Source organism: Moschus berezovskii, chromosome 8 (genome assembly GCF_049115385.1).
Source record: "Moschus berezovskii isolate FMDL1 chromosome 8, NW_MosBer_1.0, whole genome shotgun sequence".
Taxonomy (NCBI): Eukaryota; Metazoa; Chordata; class Mammalia; order Artiodactyla; family Moschidae; genus Moschus; species Moschus berezovskii.
The window spans coordinates 87,914,586-87,935,620 of record NC_142467.1 but is presented as its reverse complement, the minus strand read 5'-3'; positions in this window follow the sequence as shown (position 1 = coordinate 87,935,620).

Genomic DNA, 21,035 nt, shown 5'->3' with positions numbered 1-21,035 from the left:
TGGCTGCAATCAGCATCTGCAGTGATTTTGGAGCCCAAAAAAATAAAAGTCTGACACTGTTTCCACTGTTTTTCCATCTATTTCCCATGAAGTGATGGGACCAGATGCCATGATTTTTGTTTTCTGAATATTGAGCTTCAAGCCAACCTTTTCACTCTCCTCTTTCACTTTCATCAAGAGGCTTTTGAGTTCCTCTTCACTTTCTGCCATAAGGGTAGTGTCATCTGCATATCTGAGGTTATTGATATTTCTCCCAGCAATCTTGATTCCAGCTTGTGCTTCTTCCAGTCCAGCGTTCCTCATGATGTACTCTGCATATAAGTTAAATAAGCAAGGTGACAATATTCAGCCTTGATGTACTCCTTTTCCTATTTGGAACCAGTCTGTTGTTCCATGTACAGTTCTGACTGTTGCTTCCTGACCTGCATACAGGTTTCTCAAGAGGCAGGTCAGGTGGTCTGGGATTCCCATCTCTTTCAGAATGTTCCACAGTTTATTGTGATCCACACAGTCAAAGGCTTTGGCATAGTCAATGAAGCAGAAAGAGATGTTTTTCTGGAACTCTCTTGCTTTCTCCATGATCCAGTGGATGTTGGCAATTTGATCTTTGGTACCTCTGCCCTTTCTAAAACCTGCTTGAACATCTGGGAGTTCACGGCTCACATATTGCTGAAGCCTGGCTTGGAGAATTTTGAGCATGACTTTACTAGCGTGTGAGATGAGTGCAATTGTGCAGTAGTTGAGCATTCTTTGGCATCGCCTTTCTTTGGGATTGGAATGAAGACTGACCTTTTCCAGTTCTGTGGCCACTGCTGAGTTTTCCAGATTTGCTGGCATATTGAGTGCAGCACTTTCACAGCATCATCTTTCAAGACTTGAAATAGCTCAACTGGAATTCCATCACCTCCACTAACTTTGTTCCTAGTGATGCTTTCCAAGGCCCACTTGACTTCACATTCCAAGATGTCTGGCTCTAGGTCAGTGATCACGTTATCGTGACTATCTTGCTCGTGAAGATCTTTTTTGTACAGTTCTTCTGTGTATTCTTGCCACCTCTTCTTAATATCTTCTGCTTCTGTTAGGTCCATACCATTTCTGGCCTTTATCGAGCACATCTTCTCATGAAATGTTCCCTTGGAATCTCTAATTTTCTTGAAGAGGTCTCTTGTTTTTCCTATTCTGTTGTTTTCCTCTATTTCTTTGCATTGATCACTGAGGAAGTCTTTCTTATCTCTCCTTGCTATTCTTTGGAACTCTGCATTCAGATCCTTTATCTTTCCTTTTCTCCTTTGCTTTTCGCTTCTCTTCTTTTCACAGCTATTTGTAAGGCCTCCTCAGACAGCCATTTTGCTTTTTTGCATTTCTTTTCCATGGGGATGGTCTTGGTCCCTGTCTCCTGTACAATGTCTTCGAACCTCCATCCAGAGTTCTAGCAATTCAATTTTTGTGTCTTTTACAGAAATATACCGTGGGTGTGTGTGTGCGTGTGTGCGGTGTGTGTGTGTGTTTGTGTAATAGAGCAAATACTTATTTATCCATTAGAGGGCAGTGTTTCACAAATTTTAATCTTGTCAGCTAGAAATTTGAACGGTCAATTCCCTGACAGAATAATTTTTAAAAAAGTCTTAAAAAATTCTCACTATTTCATTGATTAACTCAGAGTTTTGAAGAGCATATGGATGAGATCTTCATATAGAATGTAAATTCCAAGAGCACACTGGACACTTATTTAGCACACTGGTTTATTTATAAGGCACCAGAACATAAGTGATAACAGTTGTACAAACTACTCGAAGCATCAGACTGGCACTGATGAGACTGTGTAATAAAATACTAGGGCTTAAGATTATTTACTTGGCATTAGAAACTACCTGGTCTTCAAATTTTTCACTGGCCTATCTAAGCAGGCCATTTCCTTAAACTTTCTGTATAGTCTGAGCAGAGAGAGAGTTGTCTATGACTCTTTGGACTACTATCTAATCTAAGAAAATTAAAACATAATGAAAGTTCTAGAAAGAAATATGTTGGGTAATGCACTGATTACTTTGGACAGGAAGTAGGTGTGCGCAAACGTGAAGGAAATTTTCACCATTAACTTTATTTTTTGTATAGTTAGAATTTGATATAAAAAGAATGATATAAGAATTATATATGAAGCATTGTATGTTTTTTATAAAAGGACAGACTTGATAGCATCCTCCAGTTGAAAATAAAAATATTATTACCTGAGTTGAATTTTAAAGCTTTTTTTTTTTCTTTCTAAAGAAAATGCTATAAAGGTATTTTAGAGAGAAACATTTTGTATACAATCATAGATTATGGATTTAGGAGTGGAATACACAGAATAAAGTAAATATTGCAGTTGGGAATTTTCATACTGTGTTATAGTTTGGGTAATTTTACAATTCTAAGATGTATACTAAGACTCCGATGAGAAGAGATTTCACTGTCCCCTGTCTCTATACAAAAATGTTTTCTAACGAAGAATAAATTTAATAACTAAAGGTATTTAGAATTACAAAAAAGAGATCATTAGATAAATAAGAAGATGGTAAGTTTTAAATGATCAAATTTTTACTTCTTTCCACTCAAAGTAGAAGCTCATGTGCAGATAGTTACTTAGCAGCCATTCTAGACTGCCTGTTAAAAAGAAATGCCACAAGGAACAATGATTCATTCTTGCAAACTCCTCTAAATTCCAAGATACAAAGTCAAAACAAATTCTGTCTACTACATTGTTATGCCTTTCGCCACTTCCCAAGCCTTTTCCACTTTTTAATTCATGTCCATGACCTTCGAAGTTTCTGATGAGACTTTAGGAGGTGAACTAATAGGCGTATCCAGCTATCTGATATTTTCTGTTTCCCAAATTCCATTCATGAACTTTATAAAGCTAGGGAACATTTGTTAATGAATGGAAGTAAAGTGTGTATTATGTAGCTTATCCCTTCTCAGCAGTTTTCTTTTCTAACGGAATTATTTGGTCCTCCAGAGTTTTATCTCTGGAAGGGTTGAAAGAGCAAGTTTCCAAAATTTAAACTATCCCTGGTCAAAGACCTCAGCTATTTGGAGCATCTACAAATGTTAGCCTGGATTACTTGTAAGAAATGCATCAATAGGATAGGATTCGTTCTCAAGTTTGCATAGTTACCCAACAATATTAACTTCACTCTCCTCTTACGTCTCACATCTATGAGTCATGTGCACTTTGGTGGGGCACAGTGATGAGTGAAAATGGCCACAAAGGAAATCTGTGGCCTGGGAAATTCTGTGAGTTTGATGGCTTAATAGCAGTATGCGATAACAAGTCTAGACTACATAAATTGAAATGCCATTATATGTTTTAAAATAAGGGAAAGATATGGAAAACGCATTTACCTAATTCACTTTGGGCCCATGCAAACACCGATATGCTGGGTGAGTGCAAGATTTTAACACTCAAGCATTATTATCATTACTCCTGGACATACAGATCTTCAAAATCAATTCATTTACCTCTTTGGCTAGGTCTTTTTAAGCCTATAAACAATGCTCTTCAGTCTCTTATCTGGATCACCTGGGTGGACTGAACTAAAGAGTACCTCTGTTACCCATTTTGCTGACTGGAGTTTGATGTCAAACTGGTGCCAGAGGAGGGTGAGTCTCTCAAGCAAAAGAAAATCTTTCCTTCTGCCAGACCACAAGGTGGGGCATTAAGAATGTGTCGACATACTGCAACTTGGGAAATCTGCAAAAACCTAAGGGCTGAGCAACAAGAGGAAACTGAGGCCATTTCTGGTTGACAGGTCATTGGGTTTCCTCCAGTTTTCCTATTTCCACAGACCTTTTTCAAATCATGACCACTCTCAGGTTCTTCTAGTCCTGCCAGCTCAAAGAAAATAGGCTTGCCTATTGCTTCTCTGGAAACAGAGGTTTACTGGCACGAGTTTCCTCAAATTCTTTCTCTTCCTGATACAAACTTAGCCTTATGTTTACTAAAATTCAACTCTTTTCTCAAGTAGAGGACTGCCGCCAACACTTTTCCAGTCTTTCAGACTGTGATCTTCATCTCATTCCATTCTATCCGATTATCCTTTCAGAATCTTTCTCCATCTACTAGTATCTTACTTCCTCTAAACCTAAAATCATATTCAATTTTTTCACTTCAAAAAACTCCCCTGAAACTCTCTTTGTTTCCCTATCTCCCTTAAGTGTCACCAACACAGCAACATCTTACTTCTTTAATAAATTATTGAGTAAGCGACCTGACTAAGAATTGATGTAATCTTGACTAAGAATTGTTGTCTCCACCAGCTACACTCTACTCCTGATTTTTTTTGTTGTTCTTATTCTCACAGAGCTTCTAACACACAGATCTGGGATTTCTGGATCTGTGTGTTAAATCCCCCCTCCACACTTGAAATTTCTGCAGTATCCCTCACTGACCATGCCTGAATTTCTCTCCAAGAGAACTGCTGTGACATCACATCTCCTGGACTGCTCCTACTTCTCTGTTTACTTGATGGTTCCTTGTCCTTTTTTAATGTAGTAAATCAGTGGACCTCAAACCTTACTGTGCATCAGAAACACCTAGAACATGGATTTGTGTATTCTACTCTAAAGTTTCTGATTCAGTAAGTCTGTGGTACGCCCTGGGAATTTGCATTTCTAACAAATGCTGACTCTGATGCTGCTAATCCAAGGTCTTAGGGCTTCCCAGGTCGCGCTAGTGACCAGCTTCCAGCTAGTGACGCGCTTCCCAGGCGCTAGAACCTGCCTGCCAATGCAGGAGATGTTAGAGAAGTGGGTTCGATCCCTGGTTCGGGAAGATCCCATGGAGAAGGGAATGGCAACTCACTCCAGTGTTCTTGCCTGGAGAATCCTATGGACAGAAGAGCCTGGCGGGCTACAGTCCATGGGGTCACAAAGAGTCGGACACGACTGAAGCAACTTAGTATACACACATGCTGCTTGAAATAAACATATTCTATTCTCTCACCTGCATTGTTCCCTATTTTACACTCTATTATTAAGAGAAATAACCTGTTACCATGCATCATCTGTTATCTGTGTATGAATGATCCCTCCTAAACCCATATAAAGGTCCAATCAATCCCTGTGCTGAGCTCTTCACCCAGGTCAACTCAGGTTGACCAGTACCAACAAAACATCTCACCTTTGTCTACATATTTCACAGGTTCCTCAAATCAGTATGTCCAGTATAGCACACATTGTGTCCTGCACTCCAAGTGGACTTCTCTGTTCTCTGCTTTCTTTCTCACTTGTCACGAGCAACTCACCTGCACAAATAAGAAACCTTGGCGTCAAATTCAACTTCCACTTCCTTTGATCTCAGTCCTTGTTGCCTCACAATAATAGCTCACAAATGCCTGTAAACTCTATCTCCAATATACTTCTCTGCTTTTGTTTTCCCTAATTTTTCTCATCTCCTATATCACAAAGATACCCTAGCTGAGTCTCCTGCTCTCACACTCTCATCCAGTTTTAAAAATTTATCTTCCTAAAATTCATATCCAGCTACCTGACGCTTCCATAGAGACAAAACTTTTAGTGAGTCTCCATTATCTTCCTCCATAATACCAGAGAGTTATGATATCTTAGCATGGCATTCACAATCTAGCCCCCACCTAATTTCATATTGTGAGTTACCCCTTTGTTTCTAGATGTATGGGTACACCACATCCAGAACCAACCGCTTACAGTTCATTTACATGTACACTCACACGGGCTATTTCCCTTCACCTTGTAGTCATCCACACTCCCCAACACTCACCTGTCTTTCCAACTCCCCACAGAATTAATTGCCCTCTCTTAGGCTCCCATATTTTGTTCATCCAGACTTGATGAACTTTCCCACCTGGTATCATGGACTCTGTATATTTGTCAGGCTACCTTGCTGAGTTTGAAACTTCTTGAAAGCCTGAGCTGTGTATCAGTCATGCTTGTATCCCTGGTACCTAGCACAGTTCTTAGGAAATAGAAGGTTTGGGGGAAATATTTAGTTTGATGTCCTACAGTCAAACAAATGTAATAAAGTAGGATAGACAAATATCCATGAGAGATGGATTTTAAGCCATTGTGGCTGGGACTGTAATATCTATTTTTCCTTCCCAGAACTACTAGAGTTGGGGTATTTACTCAGTTGTCACAGATGTGCCCTGACTTGGATCACCTAGTGATTACCTCAAAGAACAAGTCTGAAATTAGGTGTGTGTAACACATTTCCTAAAGCCCTAACTCTCCCACTTAGAGTTGTCATTCACTTTTATGGCAGAGTCATAATGTACCACATCTTATATAATCCATAAATCTACTCTAGAACTCATTTTTGCTCCCCGTTTACATTTGTCAAATGACAACCTATCTGGGCCTCAGTCCCCTCATTTCTAAAACTGAGGTACCAACAGTCCCTATCTCACAGTCTCTGGTCTAGGCCTTTAAAACAGTCTCTTAACTAGATTTTCTGAATCATTTTCTCCCTCTCCATTAAATACTTCTTTGTTTAGTATTTAAATATAAAATGAGTAAATATTATATACTAGCTGCTCAGTTAATAGTAACTACTTTTAATGTTAGCCATACTTTGAGTCTATTCAAAAGACCTATAACACAAAACTCCAAAGATTAAGGTCTCCAGGGCATTTGTACATATTAAAATGTCTATATTTTATACATAATTATCAGAGACACACATTTTTTTCCAATTGGGCCTGGAATTGCTGGAAATGATTTTTCACTCCTTAGATGCCAGAAATGTGCTTTACTAGTCCTATATAAACTGACTTGTTACCATATAGAAACATATCCCATTTACTGAAACGTTTCTACATACCGCAGAAGAGAGCTATGACCCTATATCATATTGCAGTTCTTAATAACGGATATGGGGGTAGCAAATATTAATATGCTGAAACCATTGAATCTGTTTTTTCTTATTAGTAAAAAATGCATTTTTATTTAAACCACAAAGATTTTAAGTTTTCCTCTGGGAAATTAAAAAAAAAAAGTAATTTGATATCAAAATGTAAAATCACTTAAACTCCTTTATCTACCTCACACAGAGTTCCTAGCCAAAATATTTTCCTACTGAAAACTTCATTTTATTCTGCATTTAGAAAATACTCATTCACTCTTGGAGCATTCCTGGGCTTTAAGGGAGGTAATTCCAAAACTCTATCCTCACTTCACCCCCTGAAATTTGAGACTTTAAAGGGAATCTGAGACACCAAGAGGGTTAAATGGCTTTCTCAGGACCACACACCATGTTAGGGTCAGAGCTGAGGTTAGAATCTGCAAGTTTCTCCATTTCTTTCTTTAAGTATTTCATGGGGCTACCCTTCCTCTCTATTTACTTAGGTGTAGTAACTGTGCTGGTCAGCAGTGAGTGGGGTTTCACAGTGTGACAATAAGATATTTAAAAGATGACCTTTTAAGAAAGCATGTTGTGCCCTTTGTTTAAAGTTACATAGATACTCCTCAAATAAATCTTCCTCTCCATTTGTCTGAATCTGGAAGTCTGTGTACGTGAACATACCAGGTAACCAGCTTTGGGATATATGTGTGTCTTGCTTGATCCTTTAGGAAAATCCCTTTCTCATGACCATCTTGATTTATGTTTTTGAAAGAAATTAAAAACATATCTCCAAATTATACCTTGAAAAATAAGAGGAAATAATTTATTTACTGCTATGGGTAATAGCATTTGTGACATAATGAACTAGCCTATAGCTTCCATCAGACAGGGATGCAACTAAGTATGTCATTCAGTGCCCAACTCCGGCACCATCATAGTCTGTATGAATGGTGCCCTCTTGAGTTTACAATGCATAACATGTGTGGCTACACACCATAGTCTTGTTGACAAAGCTGAAGGTTATATCCAAGTGCAGAATTATTTCCAACTATGTCCTCTTGCTTATCCCATGAAACTACTGACTGATATGTGCCATCAAAATGTTTAAGAAAATGTCACAGTATATGTGCTGCGTGCCCAAGTCACTCGGTCATGTCTGACTCAGCGACACTATTGACTGTAGCCTGCCAGGCTCTTCTATCCATGGGATTTCCCAGGTGAGAATACTGCAGTGGGTTGCCATTTCCTTCTCCAGGGAATCTTCCTGACCCAGGGGTCTAACTGGCATCTCGAACTTGGTAGGCAGATACTTCATCACTGAGCCACCTGGGATGCCATAATATATAGAAGAAATTAAAATCTGCCCTAGGAGTTTTTTGCCTTAACTTTTTATTAATCATTTAAGAAAATCCATTTTCTCTCATTTGTTTTCTATCACCAATCTCTACTTTGCTACTGTAGTTTTATGCTATTTTATTATTTGTTTTCCTATTTCTACTCTTCTCCAAAAAATAATAAAAGTTAATGCACCTGTATCATATTGCAGTTCTTAATAATGAGTATGAGAGAAGCAAGTGTTCATTATGTTTAGTCTATTTTTTCTCCTTAGTAATAAAAACTGTGTTTCTTAACCCACAAGCATATTTAATTGTCACTTGGGTAACTTAATTTTGACTTGGATTTAGCTCTCCCCCAATACGTCCTTTTCTCTTTCTCTAAATTCTCTTCATTCACTTTATTACTAGTCTGTTCTTAGAATTGGATAAAGAGTATGAAATATCAACCCAGGGCAATTTAGTTTCCAATTGGAGTCATTCTGTGTGAAGAGTTTTGTGACTATGAGCATATATATTCAGTTGCCTCCTCTGAAAACAATGAAAAAGATCGATCAAACAATCCCTGGTGTCTCTCACAGTTTTAAAGATTTGTATATTTATGGATTCTTTTTTTTTTTTTTTTTACAGCATTGGATGCAAGGCAAATTATTTGTGTTTTAAGGAAATAGCAACTTTATCATATATGTGCTTTAAGATACATACTGACTTTTAGGTTCCATTTTCAGATGGTAAACAATCTGTCTTCAATGCAGGAGACCCAGGTTTGACCCCTGGGTAGGGAAGATCCCCTGGAGAAAGGAATGGCTACCCACTCCAGTATTCTTGCCTAGAGAATCCCATGGACAGAGGAGCTTGACAGGCTACAGTCCATGGGGCAAAGACTCTCAGACACGACTGAATGACTAACACTTTCAACACTTGCACCTTGACAAATAATCTAGGTTATACTTGAAAAAACACTTAGGGTCAGCCCTATGAAGTCCTGAGAAACAATCATTTGCCCTGAGAGGCAGTTTGGTAAGCTAAAAGATGAGCTCAGGCTGGCCCTGGCAAGAGTCCAATTTCTATCTTCTTCTTCCGGTATTAATTTTATCATACTGGCAATGAGATATGACATAAGTTCACCTGTAAAATGAAGATGATATAAAACTCCTAAGGTTTTATAAGACTAAAATGAGGTAACATATCCTATGGCATCTGACACTGAGGCAACATTTAATACATATTAGTATTCCTTTAGTCCTTCTACCATTTCAAAGTAAAAAGAGATATCTAGCCCAGAGATTAGGGTTTTATTTGCAGGGACTAAAGTTAAAAATATTGGCTTTAATGGAGGTGCAATTTATCTCTGGAGTCATAAATACTAGCATGAAGTAACTGATTCACTAGTAGGCAGTCAATCCAAAGACTATTGAGATGCTGGGAGCACACTTTGGTCTGAGTGACATGTAACTTCACTACCTTGTGGCAAACCATGAAACCCTGACTCATGTCTGCCTAGCATAGCATCAGCAAGGCATCTAGGGTTTCCTAGCAGGAATTGTCTGACCCTTTGCAACCCCATGGACTATAGACCAGCAGGCTCCTCTGTCCATGAGATTCTCCAGGCAAGAATATTGGTGTGGGTTGCCATGCCTTCCTGCAGAGGATCTTCCGACCCAGGGATCGAACCTGGGTCTCCCTCACTGAAGGAAGATTCTTTACCATCTGAGCCACTAGGGAAGCCCAGTATAGGGACAGTTAATATTAATATGCCTAAAAAATTTATATTGACTTCTAAAAACATTTTAAAGGCAGTTGAAGTTCTTCATCAAAATGAATGCTAGTAGTCTAAGATATATTTTAAAAGCAATTTGTTTACACTTACTGAGCAAATAGAAATGATAGACTGACAAAGAAAAACTTACAAATTACAAATAAGATTTGTAGGAAAGGAATGTACATTTCACATTATAAATGTCCAAGGAATTAAATAACTTACAAGTTAAATGTAAATTTGTTGAACTATAAGTTTTAATAGTTTGCAGTGCTCTGGTTGATCTTAGGTAAAGTATGTTCAGATGTCCTGAAATAGCATAATAAAACACAAGACAAGTGTCATTTTGAAAAAAATTCAAAGTTTGAGAGAACATGCTTCAGGGACTTTCCACTCTTTAACTCATGTGTATGGCACTGCCTAATATGGCAGATATGGCTATGTCACTAGCCATACTTTCTGCTGCAATTAACACTACAGCCAAGTCGAACTGTCTTTTAAAATAAAGGAAGGTTTGGGGACTATCAGACTGACATCTTTATAGGCTTCAGTTGATCTGTCGGCTCAACAACGTAACCAAAACCCTGGTTTCTCTCTCCCTGTTTGTCAACTCTGATTTCCCAGGGCTGCTCCCTTCTCAGATGGGTCTCCTTGTGGCACAAGCTATCTTTCAGAGATTACAGATGTTCAATACTTCCTTGTCCATTTCAAGTGGAAAATAAGAATGTCTGCTTCTCAGATAGATCAGTCCCAAATCCAAGAATTGCATCTTCTAATCTTCACTTGCCTGGCACATATTACTTGTCTACCCTGACCCAGTTACTGTTCAGAATATGAACTGTGAAGATTGGTCTAAGTCAGGACTCCATAGAAGTTGGGTGTGGGAAATTCCTGGAAAACCACATGGCTGGAAAATTCGGAGTGAAATTAGGAAAGAAAGGAGAGAGGATGAGGAAAGACAACCAACAAATGGACATTGATTCCCCTCAGCTCCTTACAGACTAATAAGGCCAATGAAAGAAAAGAAAACTAATAATGCCAGACCCCTTTTCTCTGAGAAATGAATAGTTCTTGAGATCAACCACCCTGGTTAGAAGAAGCACTTTGAATTTCAATATTGGCATCATTTACATAGAATTTAAAACAAAAATCCTCTTGATCTTCCTTACTTGCCCTATGGATCACGGATTTCTCAGGCTGTGGGAGGAATAGGTTCTGACTCTGAGTTAAATGTCTGGGGGACAGTGAGGTGGAAGTAAGCAATAAAGTTATTTTAGGGGATATAAACAAATGTACCTGTAAACTCATTTTTTCCACCATATAGATGGCATTTCTGTTATTTACATATAACAACAACATTATAAACTGTGAAGTTCCTTTCCTCATAATCATGTTCTATCCTTAAATATAATTGTCTTTTAAAAATGACTCTAATATAACTTACTTAAGATATTCTTTTATTAATTCAATTAGCAGGTACTCTTTGAATACATGTGATGTTCAAGTACCAGAATTATGCCAGAGTTTACTGCTGCTACAATCTGTTCTTCCTACAAAACTATGAAGAGGGAATGAGACATAGAGGTTAGTGCTGTCTTATTAACATTAAACCATTTATACTTTCTATATCCAGATTGGGATTCTAATATTAAAAATAAAAGTATTGAAGCAATGAGGAGGATGCTTTCAATCAGGCTGTTCATTCAATCAAATAAATTTTCAGTTATTTTCATGGTTCATTGCAAATGCATTACTATGTAAACTAATTTTTTCATCTTAAAGTTATTTTTCTTTTACTAAATCCTACATAAAATTCTACACTAATATTTTCTGTTCTCTCCAGAGACATAACAGTCCATACTCACGCATGCTCAGTTATGTCTGACCTTTGCGACTCCATGGACTGTAGCTGGCCAGGCGCTTCTGTCCGTGGAATTCTCTAAGCAAGAATACTGGAGTGGGTTGCCATTTCCTACTCCATGTGATCTTCCCAACCCACAGATTGAACCTACATCCCCTTCATTGTCAGGCGGATTCTTTATCACCACACTACTTGGGAAGACCTTCTTGTTCCCTTCATCCCATAGTGTTTTAGAATTTCAAAGACAAAAAGAGATTAGAAGTGAAATGGAAATGAATCAACTGATAGAAGTTAGAAAGTCATATTTTTGAAGAGTCAGTTTTTTTCTAAATAATCAGCAGGATTCAGGCTTTAATTGACATTCTTATCTCCAAGACTAGCTGTATTAGTTTCAGAAAATAGCTATTGCCTTTATTTTGTATTCATGATATTATATCTCTCAGCCCATCATCCAGGATCCTGGATGATCCTGAGCTGAGCTTCCCACAATTCTAGTAAAGATGCTAAGGGGCAGATGGCAAGATTTAAAATCAACTACTTCACTTACCTAATAGCTGTCTAAACTTGAGGTTAGTGTACATTTTTAAACCTTGGTGCTGTGAAATGGCAATGATAATAAAGAGTCCACAGGGATTTTGTGATGAAAGAATGAAATAATGCATATAAGGAGCTCAGCAAGAAGTCAGGAGCAGAGGAAGAGCCTACTGACATATTAGCTATTACCATGGGGTTCTTTTATCTCTAATGCATTCTTCAAGAGAAAGCCCCATTTTTTTGGAGGTAACAAAGCATCTGCATACCATGGATCTTGAATATTTGTTTGGTTTTGTTCCAGAAAAATATGAAGAAGGTCATTATGCTCTTTAGCATAATTTGTAGCAAATTATGCTGTTTTATGTTAATTATAATGGTCCACTGTCTGGTGAAGTCTATACAGCTATCAGGTTAAGTGAGCATTTGTTTGTAAAGCTTGATAAAATAATGCAGGACAGCTGGTTGTCTCCACTGGTGCAAGTAACTGAACAACTGCCAAGTATCTGCTTAACTTTCTGCAGTACAGACAGAAAATTAATGTTTGCACATTCTAGAAATATGCTGTGCCTAACAGTGGCAAAGCGAAGAATTTTTAGTTAGCTCTTGGAGGGGTGGAAATGAATCTTCAAGCCTAGATAAATGAGATTATTTTAGTGTGGAAATTTCTGACTAATATGAATGGACCTCTATTACTTTTTGCACGTAGAGCAACTAATCTTTTTCCCTTAACTCACGACATAATTTGGCTGTTAAAGTTTTCAAAATGTCTTGATATTTTATTTCCTTTTACACAGTTCTATCAATCTTTCACACAAGTTGATGATATATGCACAAAGGCGAGGAGGGAATGAATAGGAAGAATGGATTTGTGTCTGTTCACTGATTCTTAAAAGGAAAGAAAACTTGAACATGAATTTAAGAAACTTAAGAAAGCTCTAACATGAATAGGCCCCAGCTATCAGTTTATAACAGTCAATAAAAGTCTAGGAATTCTTTGAAGGAGGTTCCTGTCCTCCTTTCAAAGTGAACTAAAGGGAAGAAGATATAATACCAAAGAAATGGATATATCACGTACTCGAGCTGAACAGCAATTTGGAGTTCACAGCGAATTTTAAATAATCTGTGCAAGTAGGAGTATACTTGCTGTTTTTTAAGAACTTTATCTACTTCTACGACCTACTAATTAACTTCTTATATAGTGTTTAGGATAAGGAAATCTTGTGTACAACTTTCCTTTTTCTATTTTTTACTTTTTAATTGAAGAATAATTACTTTATCAACTGTCTATTAAAGAATATAGTTATTTTGCTTTCCAGATTTAAATACTAGTTTCCCTTCTGGAATCTTGTAGTATTAAACAGATTTCTTTTTTTAGTGATAATTTATTGGCAGCCATAGACTGATGTCACAATGGTGTTAATTAAGAAAACATGATAAAAACTTGTTGTGGCAGCTGTTTCCAAGATGTCAAATCCTACAGGATGATGTCACTTTTGTTTTAAAGTGCATTTATTCTTTTTCCTAGTAAAATCTGCCATTTATAAGCATCCTTTATAACAATTAATAGAATATTGAAGGAGGCCATCTTTAAACATTAGGAATCATTTAAGAGCTGAATGAATAATGGATTTCTTCCTTCTTTTACATACTTCATTTCCAGTCCTATCACTGTGCTTGGTATTTTCTGAATTTCAGCAAGCTATTGCTTAACTAGACAAAAGATTTTCAAAACTTTAGATTATCTTTCTAGTTAGGAGGTATAGTCCCATTTCTCACTGTAATTTTCTAATGTTACCAAGAGTGAGGGAGTACATTGCGCACATTTAAAGACTTGTGGAAATGATTTGCAGTTTGAGTGATGATTTAGTAACCATCTCTCTCTGATCCAGTGCCTCCAGGGACTCCTTAGCCCCTGAAAGAATTCCTCCACATCTGACACTGAATGGCTTGCATCCAACAGACATCCAGGATCTGTGAACATTCATGTTAGAAAGTGTCACTGAAATTAGTGAGTCTAATTTCACAATGTGAAGATCTATTGATTGACCTCAACTGCCACGTTAGCTGTGGTTCCCTACCAACTGTGATGGTTCCCTAAATTATATTGGAGTATTTTTATGATATCAGTATGATTCACATGACATCATAGATGTCTGTATTTACCATGATAGGTTTCTAACATATGCCAAAGGTCTTCTTCTGACATATTACAACAACACCAACCAATTATCATAATTATATAGCATTATGACAACTATCAAATGATGGAATTCAAATGTTTTAGAGTAGATGAGCCTTTTTCTTAATCTGCACATGGAGTCACAGAGACATGCGGATTCAAGGTCTTCTTGCTACCATTCCCCTTGTTCAGCATAGTCCAGTCCCACAAGCCCTACCAACACATCAAGCTCAAGTTCACTCTTGGAAATTTGCATCACTGTTCACTCTGCTGGGATTGCTGGGGTTTTCAAGATTGTTCCCTGGTTCTTCTCATCATTCATAAATCAACTCAATTGCCACTGCCTGAGGGAAGCACCTCCTGAACAACCCATCAAAGTTGTCCCTTCTTGTATCATCACCCTGTTGGATTTTTGACTCAGCATTACTACTATCATTTTCTGAAATTCTTTTTTTTTTTAACCTTTTAATTGTCTGTTTCTCCCATCTTCACTAGGTTTTAAGTTCCATGAAAATAGAGACTTTGTCTATTTTGCTACATACCCAGTACCAGAACAGTGGTTGACACATAGCCAGTGCTTAACAAATGTTTTGTTGTTGTTGTTATTAAATGCATGAATGGATATTTATGAAGAATTTTTCTTAAGTCTAAACAGTCATAAAGTAAAATATCACTTCAGATTCTGTGAGACCACCAGTGATCTGTGATCTTGGATGGCATCTTCAGTTCAGTTCAGTTCAGTTCAGTCGCTCAGTCGTGTCCGACTCTCCGCGACCCCATGAATCACAGCACGCCAGGCCTCCCTGTCCATCACCAACTCCCGGAGTTCACTCAAACTCATGTCCACAGAGTCCGTGATGCCATCCAGCCATCTCATTCTCCGTCGTCCCCTTCTCCTCCCGCCCCCAACCTTTCCCAGCATCAGAGTCTTTTCCAGTGAGTCAACTCGTCGCATGAGGTGGCCAAAGTATTGCAGTTTCAGCTTTAGTATCAGTCTCTCCAATGAACATCCAGGATTGATCTCCTCCAGAATGGACTGGTTGGATCTCCTTGCAGTATAAGGGACTCTCAAGAGTCTTCTCCAACACCACAGTTCAAAAGCATCGATTCTTCGGCGGTCAGCCTTCTTCACAGTCCAACTCTCACATCCATACATGACCACGGGAAAAACCATTGCCTTGACTAGACGGACCTTGGTTGGCAAAGTAATGTCTCTGCTTTTTAATATACTATCAAGGTTGGTCATAACTTTCCTTCCAAGGAGCAAGCGTCTTTTAATTTCATGGCTGCCATCTTAGGATTCCTATTATGGAACTTTGCTTTGGAGGAACTTCATGGATCCACTTTAAGGAACATTATTTCAGCAGCCTTGTGAAGGCCATTGCGTCATATAACAAAATCATAACAAGAATAATACTAAAGATACTGTTCTCACCCTTAACATGTTCTTTTTATGATGACACAGAGGAAAAATTCTCATGATGCTTTGTACCAGAAAGAGAGAATTTCTTCTGAGCAGCTGGTTTGTTTTTCTTTCTCCACCTTGAAACTCACATGATTAATCCTGTTTCTCTTCTTTGCTTGTTTACTAGGAAGTTGAGAGCCAAGTCTGTAACTCACCTTTTGTGAGTGTACAGCACTGTTTTGTGTATTATGCTTACTTCTTGCTTTTTATCCTTACTTTATGTTCAATTTCCATGATAATATTTTATATACAATTTTCTCTCTCAGTTCTTACTTATTTGCTTTATCATATTGAGTGATTCTTTGTAATCATATTGTCTGGAGCAAGGCAAGGTAGAAATGCATTTTTGAGTGAAATTATGTTCCAAAAAGCACTATGTTATTTTTGGATCTGACATTTTGCGAATGGAGACAGAGTCCTGAGTGACACTGAACCCTTGGGATATAAACAGGTGTGCTGTAAAGATAAACTGGAGATTTTCCTTTAGTGACTTATTTTTTTGGCCCCAGTATTTAAGATGCTCCATATGCCTGGACAAAATTGTCTTCCTAAGAAAAACATAAAAGCTACTTTTTGGACATTCAAGGAGGTGAAAGAAAAATCCAGATTGCTTTGAAGGACGAGCCTGCAGTGCAGAAGGGTATAAACACAACCTCAGATGCCAGATGTTTTAGCGTAACAATGTGAAAAAAATACTCCCCTTTCTTTATTTACACCTTACAGTAAATATTTTGCAAAGAGAAAGCAAAGAATGTTGATGTCCCACTAGCTAAGCTTCAAGCATAACAAGGTCCCAGGATTCAAAATGTCAGCACTCCCGGTAGCATCCTTGGAAGTACTGTGTAGCGATCCACATCTGGCATTTTATTTTCTAGTGTTCAGAAATGATGATATTAGGACCACAGAGGGATTATTAAGACTTTCGAGGAAGGAAGAAAAGCCTGCAACACTGATCAATTTCTAACTCTTTTCAAGGTTGCAAGGAACTAGACGAAGTGACATCATTGCTACTTTTTTTTTTAACCAGCAGAAAGAATTTGCTAACCTTTGGGCATGTGTGCACGCACGCACGCACACACACGCGCGCACAGGATAACCACGTTTCCTTCCAGTCCAAAACATGTAAACTTTCTTCAATGATACTGTTAGGTCACAGAACCATTTTCAACTTTGAACATATGTGTGATGATGGGAAAATACTACTAGTGGAGGTCTCACTATTCTATAAACTAACACATTTAAAGCAACTCCATAAACGTGATCATTTGGATTTTGTTACCAACCTAAGGTTCTTGTTTCTTACTTCCACTGATAAATCAAGGAAGAAACAATAAATCATACACTTAATAAAACATCAAAGACAGACTTGGCTGGGAGTGACTACCAGCACCAGGTCCATCCTATCTATCAGGAGGGGTCTGAGGCTTGGATAGTAAACTTAAATAGGCTGGGAGAAGGCGGGGGCTTCATAAATCTCACATCACAGCATTTCTTTCCAGTGTGCACTCAGCAAGCAAAGGAAGATGATAGAAGCATGTTCTACACACATTTCATAACAGAATGGAAGATCATATGGAATTACATTTCAGAGATCCTACAACCCTTTACTCTTAAGGAATTGTCCTTTTCCTTCCCAGCTCCAAAACATAGGGAATCTAATTCAATAAAAGACCAGAAAGAAGGTGAGATGCTAGGATGTTACAGACCAACTTATCAAACTGTGACCTAATAAAAGATGAAAGAAATCAAGCCCTACAAGGAATCTTTAGTCCAGGCAGATGGAAAGATTGGAAGAGAGTCTAAGTTACACTAGCGTTTTGTCACTTCTCTCAAGGTGAGAAAACAATCTGCTGTTATCTTATGAGTAATGAAGGCCATAGCAGGAATCTGGGGCCTGGTCTCCTAAGAAGATTACAGAAATATGAAGCAGGCTCGATATGTGGTCTTATTCGGAGAAGTAAAGCTAATGAATGCAACTGGAACAAACAGAAGTTAGAATGGGTTTTGGAGATTATTGGAATATTTAACTTTTTTTTTTCAGTGAAAATGATCATAGAGCAAACTGAGATTGAACTTTTTATATTTTGACCTCTACAGTATGCCTTCAGTTCAGTTCAGTTCAGTCGCTCAGTCATGTCCGACTCTTCATGAAGCTATTTCTACATGAAGGTATCACTTTATGCAATCTTTTTCAGGATGAATCTTCCATTATTGAAGTAACCTGCCATCCCTAGGAATGAATCCTTTCCCCTACCCTCTTCAGTTCAGTACAGTTCAGTCGCTCAGTCTTGTCCGACTCTCTGCGACCCCATGAATCACAGCACACCAGGCCTCCCTGTCCATCACCAACTCCCGGACTTCACTCAAACTCATGTCCACAGAGTCGGTGATGCCATCCAGCCATCTCGTTCTCTGTCGTCCCCTTCTCCTCCCGCCCCCAACCTTTCCCAGCATCAGAGTCTTTTCCAGTGAGTCAACTTGTCGCATGAGGTGGCCAAAGTATTGCAGTTTCAGCTTTAGCATCAGTCCTTCCAATGAACACCCAGGACTGATCTCCTGTAGGATGGACTGGTTGGATCTCCTTGCAGTCCAAGGGACTCTCAAGTCTTCTCCAACACCACAGTTCAAAAGCATCAATTCTTCGGTGATCAGCTTTCTTCACAGTCCAGCTCTCACATCCATACATGACCACTGGAAAAACCATAGCCTTGACTAGACGGACTTTGTTGGCAAAGTAATGTCTCTGCTTTTTAATATACTATCAAGGTTGGTCACAACTTTCCATCCAAGGAGTAAGCGTCTTTTAATTTCCTGGCTGCCATCAGCATCTGCAGTGATTTTGGAGCCCCCAAAAATAAAGTCTGACACTGTTTCCACTGTTTTTCCATCTATTTCCCATGAAGTGATGGGACCAGATGCCATGATCTTTGTTTTCTGAATGTTGAGCTTCAAGCCAACCTTTTCACTCTCCTCTTTCACTTTCATCAAGAGGCCTTTGAGTTCCTCTTCACTTTCTGCCATAAGGGTGGTGTCATCTGCATATCTGAGGTTATTGATATTTCTCCCAGCAATCTTGATTCCAGCTTGTGCTTCTTCCAGCCCAGCATTCCTCATGATGTAATCTGCATATAAGTTAAATAAGCAAGGTGATAATATACAGCCTTGACGTACTCCTTTTCCTATTTGGAACCAGTCTGTTGTTCCATGTACAGTTCTGACTCTCTTAACTATCACTTATCCATTAACTTAACTACTGTTCCTTCCAAAATCATGCATTTGAAGGTTGATAGGCCAGGTTTGACTAAGGTAAATATGTCTTAAAGCAGTTAACTGGCTCACATGGGATCAGACCCAGTACCTTGTCTTTATTTCACCAGACACTAAGAAATCTATTAGCAAGTCATCTGAAGGATAAGCATATGACCACATGCTTACATTTGCACTTTTACATTTTTATTTAGTAGTTGATGTAGAGATTAGGCAGCTCTTGTTTAACCATCACTAAGCCCAGGATGAGATTACATACAAAACTAAAATTAGTGAAACTTTCAGTTCAGTTCAGTCGCTCAGTCACGTCCGACTCTTTGTGACTCCATGAACTGCAGCACGCCAGGCCTCCCTGTCCATCACCAACTCCCAGAGTTTACCCAAACTCATGTCCATTGAGTCAGTGATGCCATCCGACCATCTTATCCTCTGTCATCCACTTCTCCTTCCGCCCTCAATCTTTCCCAGCATCAGGGTCTTTTCCAATGAGTCAACTCTTCACATCAGGTGGCACAGAAATGATAATTAAACTATGTTCAAATGTCATCTGGGGAGATCTTTTTTCCCTATCTGATTATTCTTACCTCTTTTTTTAAATTTCTGACTCATGCCTCTGTTTTCAAAAGCATAGGAATTCAGGTCAGAAGTAAGTAAATATTAGTGTTCTTTTTTTTCTGCTTCTGTCTTGCATAAATTGAGGGCACAAACTGTATCAGTGAGAGGTTGCTGACTTTGTCCATGATAACATCTTTGGTAAAAATACTCATAGTACTTGCTAAGTAACAACAAGGAAGAGGGAAGAAAACACAAATTCTAAATATGATTCTCACAATTATTTTATCTTATACAATGACTGGTTCTTTCTGGGTCAATATGTGAACACTGTGTCATATTCTTTAAATTTCTCATCTCCTTTTATTGTCATGATAGTCATATGAGATTGATATTATTATTCTCATTTCACAGATGGGGAAAATGAGGCACAGAGAGATTAAGTAACTGACCTGAGATTATGAAACCAGGAAGCAGCACAAATTCTTCCTCACTATATGAAAAATTCATACATACCAACCATATCTCTACTCCACAAATAAAAATTCCATGAATATCCACAATTCAATTAATCAGCATCTGGCTGAGGAATTGGCAAAATAATTATGTTACCATTAATTATCATTTTATTTGAATACTCTTAAAATTCTGTGTAATCATGTCATTAATTGAGCCAAAACATATTCTAAAAACACCCATTTAATATTGTGCTAACACATTCCATGAAATTTATTTTTTTCTGGGTTGCTTTGCTCTTGAATTATTTTTTTTGAAAGGTCTGTTATTTTACTGGATAAAATAGACAATATTCAGTGTTTATTCTTTAATGTTTTTTACATTTTGGAAAATAAATTCTTTATAATACACAGTACATTTTATTTTATTGGGCTCCAAAATCACTGTGGATGACAACAGCAGCCATGAAATTAAAAGATGCTTGCTCCTTGGAAGGAAAACTATGGCAACTTAACCCAGCATATTAAAAAGCAAAGACATCACTTTGCCAATAAAGGTCTGTGTAGTCAAAGCTATGGTTTTTCAAGTAGTCATGTACGGATATAAGAGCTGGACCATAAAGAAGGCTGGAACACTGAAAAATTAACGCTTCTGAATTGTGGTGCTAAAGGAAATCAACCCTAAATACTCATTAGAAGGACTGATGCTGAAGCTGAAACGCCAATACTTTGGCCAATTGATGAAGAGCTGACTCACTGGAAAAGACCCCGATGCT